Here is a 10,712-nt window from a genome sequence, read left to right on the forward strand (position 1 = left end):
CTCAAAATGCGTGTGTCTGTATACGTATCTACTATTGAAGTAAAAAATAATGGATAATCATTATGGAAGATTTATTGAACTAGGAGTTATACTTTAGTTTGAAATTCCAATCATTGTAAACAGAAAAGTAAACAGTACATTTATAATCCATGCGCCAATGTTCATAATATGGTATAAGTTGTTTTTTTTTTAGTCACACTGTCGGTGTTATTCGACTTTCGATCAGTTTAAATATATAAGAAAACCAGACCAGGTTTGTTCGAACTTGAGGTAAATATTTGAATATACAATTACATAATGTACAAGTTTCAAATGTTTTCGCTTAAAAATACACCAATGCAACAATACAAAATGTATATTAAATATATGAAAATAGGGGATGAGATCATTTTAACTACAAGTGTGAAGCTGTCACGAACAAATCAGAATGTGGTCTTTTTAAAACAATATTTTCATTAAGCACATGCCTGATTTCCTCTAAAGAACTTCAGAATGAATTATTATCTTATGAAGTTTAATCGATATTCATCTTCATAAAATTTCTGATTCATATATTTAGCAGTCTTTCATTTCTCTCCCACCCGTTTCTTTAAGAAAATTTCATCTTCAATTATTGACTTATGAACGTGTATCTAATGTTTTTCTTTTACATTTTAGATACGTCTACCTTCAAATCGAGTATTGAAAAATTGAAGTTCATGTCTGGAGCGCATATTTTTTAGGTGTTGCTATAATTGTTTGTGCCGTAATAGTGACGCAACAAGAAGATCATTTTAATAACTATTATTTTGGTGGATTTATATGCGGATTTGTGGTATGTGTCAGCTTCTGTAAAAGATAATATTTCTTTATATTTTACATAGTAATGATTATTTTCTTGACGCTCGATGTATTTCGAATTTTGTGGTGGTAAATCATATACATGATAAATGTACAAATAAAAAATGATATCCAATTTATAAAAACATTTCTAAATCACAAAAAAATGAAAGGCGATGATATAATGGTGATTTACATTATTATGAAATGGTCTGCACACATGTATATTTCAATAAAAGAATAGAAAGGGTGAGTTTTACCAGTCTTCTCTTTTACGATGTAAACGTATCAAAAAGTACTTATCGTTCAAAAAAATATATGTTTAAGGGAACAAAGACTTTATTTACATCGACTATACGCCGTGAGATCCGCAAAGCTTGTTGCAAAACTATTTAGTAAAGTATTTTCTAAAGTTCGTTCTAATTCTGGATTTGATTATAAAAAGTGTATTTTTTAACATGATAATCCTTCGCAGCCTTGAAATATTGAGGGCAAATGTGTTTTGTCAGTCCAGTGTTGGATATAATTCATAAAACATTAATCAATATAAAACACATCCTAGGTTCTAACTTAACTTTGTGTCAGCGGGCCTAAAACATTCGATGTGTGGCGTATTAATTAAGGTATTATTGAATGTCGTCCTGCACGACATTATTGTTGTGAGTGCACTTGTTTGGTACTTTAAAGTCCTTCTAATTTGTTGATTTCTTAGTCGGGTTGTTCCAATATACCTAACTTAAATAATGTTGAATCACCCTTAGTATAAGTTGCCTGCTTTCTATTTTTATTTTTTAACAGCTTATCTATGTTATGCAGCCTTCATAGCCTTACATCCCCCGTTTATCATAGAACTTTCAATAGGACAATTAAGTGCAATTTCATGAAAAGCGGCATATGGCCCAGGTAAAAAGTGTTTGTGCACTAAAGGAGACAACAATGGACGGGACTGAATAAAATTGAATTTTTAAGGGGGGTGTAAGTTTATGAAGGCTAAATATTAACATAGATAAGCTGTCACAAGACAAAGTTAGAAAGTAGGCAATTTATACTAAGGGTGATTCAACATGATTTAAGTGAGGTATATTGGAACAACCCACCTAGGAAAACAACAAATTAGAAAGACTTTAAAGTTGCATTTAGCGAAACGCGTCAATAATAGTGTAGACGCGTTTAAATAAAATACTTTGTTGAACTTTTTACGTGTAAATAAGGTATAAATCATAATGCACAAATATTTTGTTACTTTGAAATAAAAAAAAGATATAAATGAATAGAAATATTGATATTTCTATCAACAAAATCAAAATGAAAGCTGTTGTTTTTAATGTGACTATTCAATTATATTAAAACAAATATGCTTGTGAAAATAATCGTCGACAGAAAAGTGGTAAAATAAAGATAGGCTGTATGGTATAAACAAGGGTCAAGAGAGGGTCAAAATGGCCTAAATGAAGATAGCAAAACGAGATATTACCTCAATTAACGCAGTTTTAGTAATTCATCAGAGGACGATTTGCACAAGCTTTTCAAATATTTTAAAAGAAGTTTTATAAGATATATCTATATACTAATACGATCAATGAGTCCTAAATCTTAAAACTTACGAAATTTTCAAAAGATCATTACATGTAGCATTATGTTTCTTTATTCACATTTATTGATTCTTATCATTTTTAAGAGTATCAACCGCTCGTGAAAGTATCTTAACTACTAGAATGCCAACTTATCATATAGGACCGTTGTTTTGTGATATTGTTTGGTGTACATGTAATGAATAACATGCAGTATATGGTTGATACGGTGCATTAGGACTTTTGTAAATATCACGGCGTTTTACAACGATACCAGTCATAGACGCTATTGTCAAATAATTTAATCTAACTGTTTCACAATCTTTTTTTAATGTATAAATTTTTTTCTTCTGACCTGGTGTAAATAAGGCATTGGCTGTTTTTGACCCAAACTTGTCTTTGATTCAAAAGTGTACCAGTTCATGTAAAATGTTGAATTCTGCTTAAGCCGGTGCTAGGGGGCGTGGATGGTAACTTGCACTTTCCAGTACCGTCCATGAAAAGGCTCAATCAAACCGAGCCGTGTTGGGCTTACTTTAGGGATTCTGTTTCCTCTATTTCACCATCGTCTTCTATACTTGTAGTGTAAATGCGTAACTTATATACACCTCTCCATCACGATCATGACACATGAATAATTTGCAGATAATGTTTAATATTCAATAATAGTAGATTGGAGCATTTTCTTCAAAACCAAGCTTTTGCACAATACCGTTTTATTATTGGAATGGAGTCCTGCATTAAAACAAAGCTTATTGCATTGTAAATAAAACGTTTTTTGCCACAAAAAAAAAGATAAATATTCTCTTTTAATTCAAAATATGAAAGGCCGAGTTTGACTTAAAATCTGCATTGAGCGAGTTTGCAGTTTAAGAGCAATTCAAAATAATATTGAACTTATGACACTGTGACCTGTAATTAAATACGTAAACTGCACTCTTTGTCCCGAGAGTTTGATATATGTCGAATTATTAAGATTGAATAATTCTGAATCTGGAAGGGATCATTTATTAGTGTGGCTGCCAGATATTATATATAATTTATTTAAAACATACTTTGAAACATTCTGGAATAAACAAACAGAAATATTGGTTACTGAAAGATATTGTCAAACCGTGATGTGAAACAATATCGATAAACAGTTTTTGATTGCGTTTTCGTTTTAAAATTTGTATGGGTTATGTTAAGGCTGTTTTATGCTGATTAGATACAATGTAAGTTACATAAATACTTTTAATAAGTCTACAAGCCACAAAACATTATATCAATACTTTCAACGGAGTTTTATTGTGTTGCTTTATGTTGCTGTGCCCGAAGGTATTCACAACTTACCGATCAATTTGATAAAATTAATTTTGAAAACATAAAAATTGACCGGATGATAAGCATGTTGTTTGAAAACATACGGGTGTTTGCAAAATATACATATTAAATCACATACATTTCAATGTTGGAATGGCATTTAGCACATTATAGCGTGTGAAACATGTAAATATGATTAATGTCGTTATTTTATTATAGAACGGATGGCGACATTCATAATTTAGATGTCTAGTCGTATACTGCAGCCTGTTATAACGTGACACCGTATTTACAGATATATGAGACATTTGTTGTGCAATCATAGAAGTAACTTGAGAATATACCAGGTATAAAGTAAATTAACGTTCGGTTATTCAGCGTTAAATTTATAACGGTAGCTAGCACCATGATAAGTAAGCAAACATTAGTCATTAAACATAATTCATCAAAAAGAATTGTCTTCCAAGGGTTCTTATATCAATCCTAAATTAAAACACGTGCCTTAATAACAAATGTTAAAAAGAGTTTTTAGTAATATGTTTATCTTTGGAAAAACATATATACAATTCTTGTTTCTTTATTCCTTGTTTCTTTGTTAAACTTTCTTGATTCCTTATCTAACATTTTGAAAAAAACTTTTGCGATAACCGTAAATAATTAAGTTTCAATGTAATTATATTATCATTACAAATGTAACTGACTATCAAAATACTGAAATGATATAATTTGTATAAATTGGACATAAATGTTATTTTCATCTCCTGTTACTTTGTAATTGTCTTGACAGAATATTAAATGATTTTGTTCGTGTTTTTTTCCGGTGTGTATATTAAAAATAATTTTGACATAAGTCTGTAATCAAACAAATAATAGAGAAGGGTTATGTTTCCAGTATCTAGTTAATCTTTTTCATCATTACGCACATAAATGAAAAGTAGAATAAACAGTGTTTTTCGTCATTATATTGACAAAGTACTAATTAAAAAGAAATAAAAACAAAAATAGGAATTGTATATTTATAAAGCTTGAATAAATTAAGCGTTTCGCAACAGCTTGTTGCTTTTCAAAACCCAGAGTTTCTCAATGATAATATTGATAAAGAGATCGAACAACGTGGCAGGGTATGTAAATTAAAGATTCATTTTTATTTCTACACAATTATTTTGTAAATGTATGCAGTTAAACTTTTATTGTTTGTATGCATTCAAATTACGATATTTTCATATTTGATGGCCCAGTCACATTCTTAATATGTCAATAAGTACATATTATATCATGACATGTTCTAAGAATGAGTTTACTAAGCGCATTCTTATACTAGTTATTTTTTTTATATATGTTATAGACCGTTGGTTATTAAGCTGTCACAACATATTGCTCCGTTATTTAGATACCCGCCTGTTTCTTATTGTACAAATAGATGTCATGTGTAACAATATTGCAATGTTTTACACGGTACATATTTCATATATTTATTGTAGTCCGTCTTACCCATGTCTTTATGTACGTTTATCGTTAGAAGATTTTTTTGTCTTTTACTGAATATTTTATCTTTCTAAAGTAGTACAAAAACCACCATAAAACTGTAAACATAAAAATTGCTAGGTTTTATTGTACACTATTTGATTGATGAAATATTTGCATAAGAAGCCGATATGATAAGGAAAAAGGTTCGTGGGAGAAACGTATTTGTCTGCTGTTCGTGCAAACAGATAAACGACAATGTGAAAATAATATTCTGTTGTTATAGAAAAAGCTAAACAGAATGATACAGAGCATAATCGACAAAGGGATACACTTAATATAATTGAATATGAAAACATGCCATATTTCTTTATGTAGTAGATGCAGGTGCATATGACTAATACTCGAATTTTGAAAACCATAATATATTATCAAAAGACGTGCACACTATTGTAATGTAACACGATAACGCCAAAAATTACCTTTATATTTTTTTAATATCTTGTTAAATATACTTATTTTTCAGCATATTTCAAGACATTAAAATAATAAGGTTATACAGGTACTCATCAATAAGTTATGTTATGTACGTTAAGATCTTTGAAAATTACAAAAATTCAATTAAACAGTTTTTCCTTGAAATAAGCACAATACCGGTATTTCGATAAAAAGGCGTTAAACTTAAGATGATGTTTCGTGTACACTTTTATTAATGTATTTCCTAGTTATAAATAGCTCACACGAAAAGTTGTTCTACCATGTCATAATTAAAATTCATTATTATCTTGATAAAATAAACACGCTTTTTGTGCTAAATTAATGACAAGAATTTTGTCTAATTATTCCAAGTTCCTTTAGATTAAAATTGCTAACAGACCGACAAAAAATCTTCTATTATACGACTGTGCTATGGTATTTTCATGTTTTGAACAGATTCAGCATTTATATAATGGCAGATTTAACCGAAGTATGACCGAAGGGTTATTCAACATCAGAAGAGAGAATCGGCCCAGACTTTTTCGGTTCAAATAGAAAATAGTCTCGGGGAATAGTACATATGTGTTATGTAAAATGTATAAGTGTGTGTACTAAAACTACGAAATGTAACACTTAATGACAGTGATGATTCGAATTAGCAAGCAAAACATTACAAACAATGGCTATTGAAACTTCAAGGAAGAAGTAATCGAGAGGTAATCGAGTGGTGCTTGGGAATTCGTTAATTAATCAGGTATTTATATACTCACCATTTCCATGTTTTGTATACATTGATTTTAATATTTTCCTGTTTGTATTTGTATTAACATCACAGAATTATTACCTTTATTCCATAAGATTTTAATTAAGATTCTTAACTATTGTTTTAGCTTAGGTACATCTCTTTCATTGCCATGCAAATGTGTGCCATGCATTTTAATAAAATAATCATAACGATAGCTGAAATTGTTGTAATTCAACTTCTCGAACCTTATATTATTACAATTTTACATTTATTGTACTTTACACAAATAATCTTAACACTTTAACAAGCATAATAATTTTTCGCATGTTATAAGACTTAATAAATTATTTCTAATAATTACATGTATATCCATATGCTTTTAATTGTTAATGTTTGTTATTCTTGCATATAATGATCCTTAAATGTTGTTTTGACTCGTTCGTCCATTTGTCCATGAATAAAAAGTAACATAATAAAATATTAGTATTAATCCTTGCAATAAATCAAATAAATAAAATGATATCTACTTGAAAACCCCGTTATGCTTAAAGTGTAAGTCACATATATTTCTAAGACCTATATCACACACACACACATCAGAGGGTAAAAAAATGAATATATTTCAGATTGAGTATGTGATACGTGTACATTTTGTCAGTCCTTTATTGAGTGATAAGTTTCCAATTAAATACATACAGTCATGTGTTTCATTTGTGTCAAGCAATTTGATCGTTTAAAACTTTTGAATAAATGTATGACTTATTTTATTACTTTAAAGAAATGAGAAAAAATGCAATGAAATTGTTCATTTTATTTTTCAGATTTAAGAAGAAAGAAACAGTGATTTGACATTAAACAATCAATAAGATGATACTGGATATTAATATAAAAAGGCGTCAAATAAGGAATAACCATAAAATACGGATAAAACGGATAAAAGACAAGTGATGCATTGGAACAAACGCAAATAATTTTGAATGCGCGCTGAAGACATCAGGCATAAACATTTAACTTTGAAGTTGCTGAAGTGATTTTGGTATTCTCAATTCATCATGTTTCAACTAAAGTTTTTTTGTTTTTCTTTTTTTTAAGAATCAAACTTGTTACTAGTATTTGATTCCGCTAAAAATATAATTCCGGGAAATGTATAAATAATATGTCTTATCAGTGCTTTGAGTTTTGTGTAATATAATATTGCGCAATATTATCATATTTGATAAGTATGGATTTCTGATACATATTGTGCCATAAACTTCTGTTTGTTCATAATATTTGATATTAAATACTTAAAGGCACGTCATGCCTCAAAAATGCTGTTAGTTTCATTTATGTTTGGTATCTTGTTACCGTTTTATAAAAATAGTACGCACTCATTGTCCATATAGAACAATTTTGTGATTGATATATTTTGGGACATATTGTGCCTTTAACCTTTTTAAAATTTTGATACTAGCTTTTAACATCCAATATCTTTCTTTGATAAACATCTTTTCTTAATATGTTAAATATGTTTCAATGTTCAAATTGATTTTTATTTTTGTTTCTGATTTTCGATATCAGTTAGGAAATTAGACATGAGATCAGAAATCTCCATAAATAATTTATTAGTTATTATCATTACATTTGATGAATGTTCAGTAACCTCAACTTTGTCTTATTTTTAGTTTGTTTAAATAACAATGCAAAAAATTTTATGATGAAAATTGAAACTTTAAGCTCTTTCTATGCTATGCATAAATTTTATTGCAAGTTAAATAAAACATATCATTGAACATACGTTTGAATATATTTAGGACTATAGTTGTAATAACAAGGCAGCATGGCTTAAAACGGCCGAACATTTTTAAGATACTTTTGTTGTTAGATAAAATTAATAGTTTAGTTTCATTTTCAGTTATGTATCCATATTGTTTCTTTTGTTTGTTTTTATTTAAGTTTAACTTGTGTTACATAATTGTTATCATAAAGTAAGTAATATATATTTTATTATATTATTTTTAAAACGCATTCTTTTAAATGAAATACCTGAAGATAGTGTAGAACTTCTCACAAATTGTGTTATTAATCAATTTAATGTTTAACTTTTATTATGTCTGCGTAATGCGTAATGGACTATTAGTGCTAGCATTTCTCAGGGCAGTGTATTTATTGACTTCTAGCTAAAATGATTAATGTAAAATCGACTGTCAGTTTTACAACTAGAGATTGTACGATTAGCCTAGAATGAAAGCTTATAAGTTTTACAATTTCTTTGAGTAAAGATATTTAAGAACATTGAATTGTCACTTTTAGAACATACATGGATAACAAACAGTTACATTTTAAATGTCCGCATAATCTTGAATATTATTTCAAAATTATTAGCAGTTGAAGACGTGTCATATTACCATAAAATCTTTTAAAATAAAACGTTGGTTGAATGAGCTCTGTCTTCTTTCTGAACCGGGTTATATAATTATGATATTTACTCATCATTAAAACAAAAGATTTTCATGACACCAAACTCACATCATCGCATATACAATTAATATTGATAAACCGCATTTTTTACTACATTTTAACCATTTGATGTTTTTTTTTCACTTTTCAAGCACTTTGTATTACATCAATAATTTATGTATTTATTTATTTTAACTAATTAATTAATTAATTTATTTATTAATTGATTTTTTTAATTTATTTATGTTATCTTTATTTCTTCATTTTATTTATTCATCATTAATAAATTGATTTATTTATTTACTTAATTATTTATTCATTTATTTATTTACTAGTTTTCATATAGTTATACATGTATTTACTTATATTTACTTATCTATTCATCCCTTTATTTATTTATGAATAATTAAAAAAAGGATAAAGTAAAAATCTTCCTATCATGAAATGCTATATAAACTGCTTTAAAAAAACATGTACTTTACGAGTAAATTGCCTGTTCATTTTGTTAAACGTTAGAAAGCAAAGGAGCTTATCTTTCACCTATTTGCCACTTCAAACAACTTTTCTATGTCCTTCCTGAATTTATGGGTATTTTGGAAAAACACATACCGGTAAATATAACAGTTATATTGTTAAAGCACAATATTTAAGACTTCTAAGCATAGATACTATAGTAAAATGAGAAAAATAGTATAATATTAAACTAAAAATAACGGACAATTTTTTTTCTCATTTTAATATCATTATTATTATTATAATTTGTTTATTTGTGTTATCATTATTATTTTATTTATTATCTAAATAAATAGAGGATATTCAAGATTTTTCTATAAATACATGATTTATTTTCATCGAGTGGTATGAAAATAAATATTTCATGAGTGGCGGTAGCCACGAGTGAAATATGGTAATTTTCATGCTACAAGATGAAAATAAATCATGTATTTATAGAAAAAACTTGAATTTTCTGTTAATTATATGCATTTTTCTCTTTTTGACATTAAAATTTGAAAGACTTTCCCTTAAATTTTGTGTACTGGCAGAATTTAAAAGAAAGTAGTCCGGCAAGACACCAGTGAAAATACGGAAAATATGTTTCACTGCTGTGAAAAATAGATTTTTATAGTTAAAATACGGAAAATGAAAATACGCATTTTATTACATCAATATTTTTCAATATTTCATTTATAAGTATATAATAAATATTATATATTTGCGCTAGTTTTTTTCCTAAAAAAGGTGATAATTAATGTAAATAATGATTACACTTTAGGTAAATGGATAAGTATTTTGTATAAACAGATAGCTGATTGACAATAATATGTTATTACTAGCTTGAAAAATATGATATCAATATCAGTTTTTGATAGCTTTTAAATATTTTTTCTAATATTTGTTTTATTTACTACATATTCTCACTGTAACAATATGATGCATGATGGAAAATGTTAAATAAAGTAACGAATTGTCACCAAAATAAAACAAATGCTTGCCTTATATTATTACCCTCCATTTTGTCATTGATCATACCATCTTTATTAAAACGGGGATAAACCATATATCATAAAACTTTTCATCTACATAAATAACAATTACAGGCAAAGAACATACTAACGCATGAGGAATGCAATGAAAAAAGCAGCATGTATTGAACAGAATTATACCATATGCGAACACCCATACTGATTTCGGAGAATGAACTGCATTACTGACAGTATTACTTACCCATTTCAAAAAGTATAAGAAATATAACATACATGTATTCTTCTATGTATACGTATATGTGTTCATCAAATAACTCCGAACAACGATTTCCAACATTATCCTTAAAAAATAAACCCATATTAAAAGATAGAGGAATATCATCCGCAAAACGGACAGGTACAATGCGTTAG

General features: G+C 28.0%; 1 long non-coding RNA gene across 1 annotated transcript; it reads left to right on the top strand.

Moving 5' to 3' along the window:
- Positions 1 to 947: 947 nt before the first annotated feature.
- Positions 948 to 10,303, top strand: LOC132743265 (uncharacterized). The gene is made up of 2 exons (XR_009627550.1): positions 948 to 6,387; positions 7,200 to 10,303. It is a non-coding gene; the product is annotated as an uncharacterized LOC132743265 (long non-coding RNA).
- The last annotated feature ends 409 nt before the right edge of the window (positions 10,304 to 10,712 follow it).

Source organism: Ruditapes philippinarum, unplaced genomic scaffold (assembly GCF_026571515.1).
Source record: "Ruditapes philippinarum isolate M1 unplaced genomic scaffold, ASM2657151v2 ctg15349_1_1_1_1, whole genome shotgun sequence".
NCBI lineage: Eukaryota > Metazoa > Mollusca > Bivalvia > Venerida > Veneridae > Ruditapes > Ruditapes philippinarum.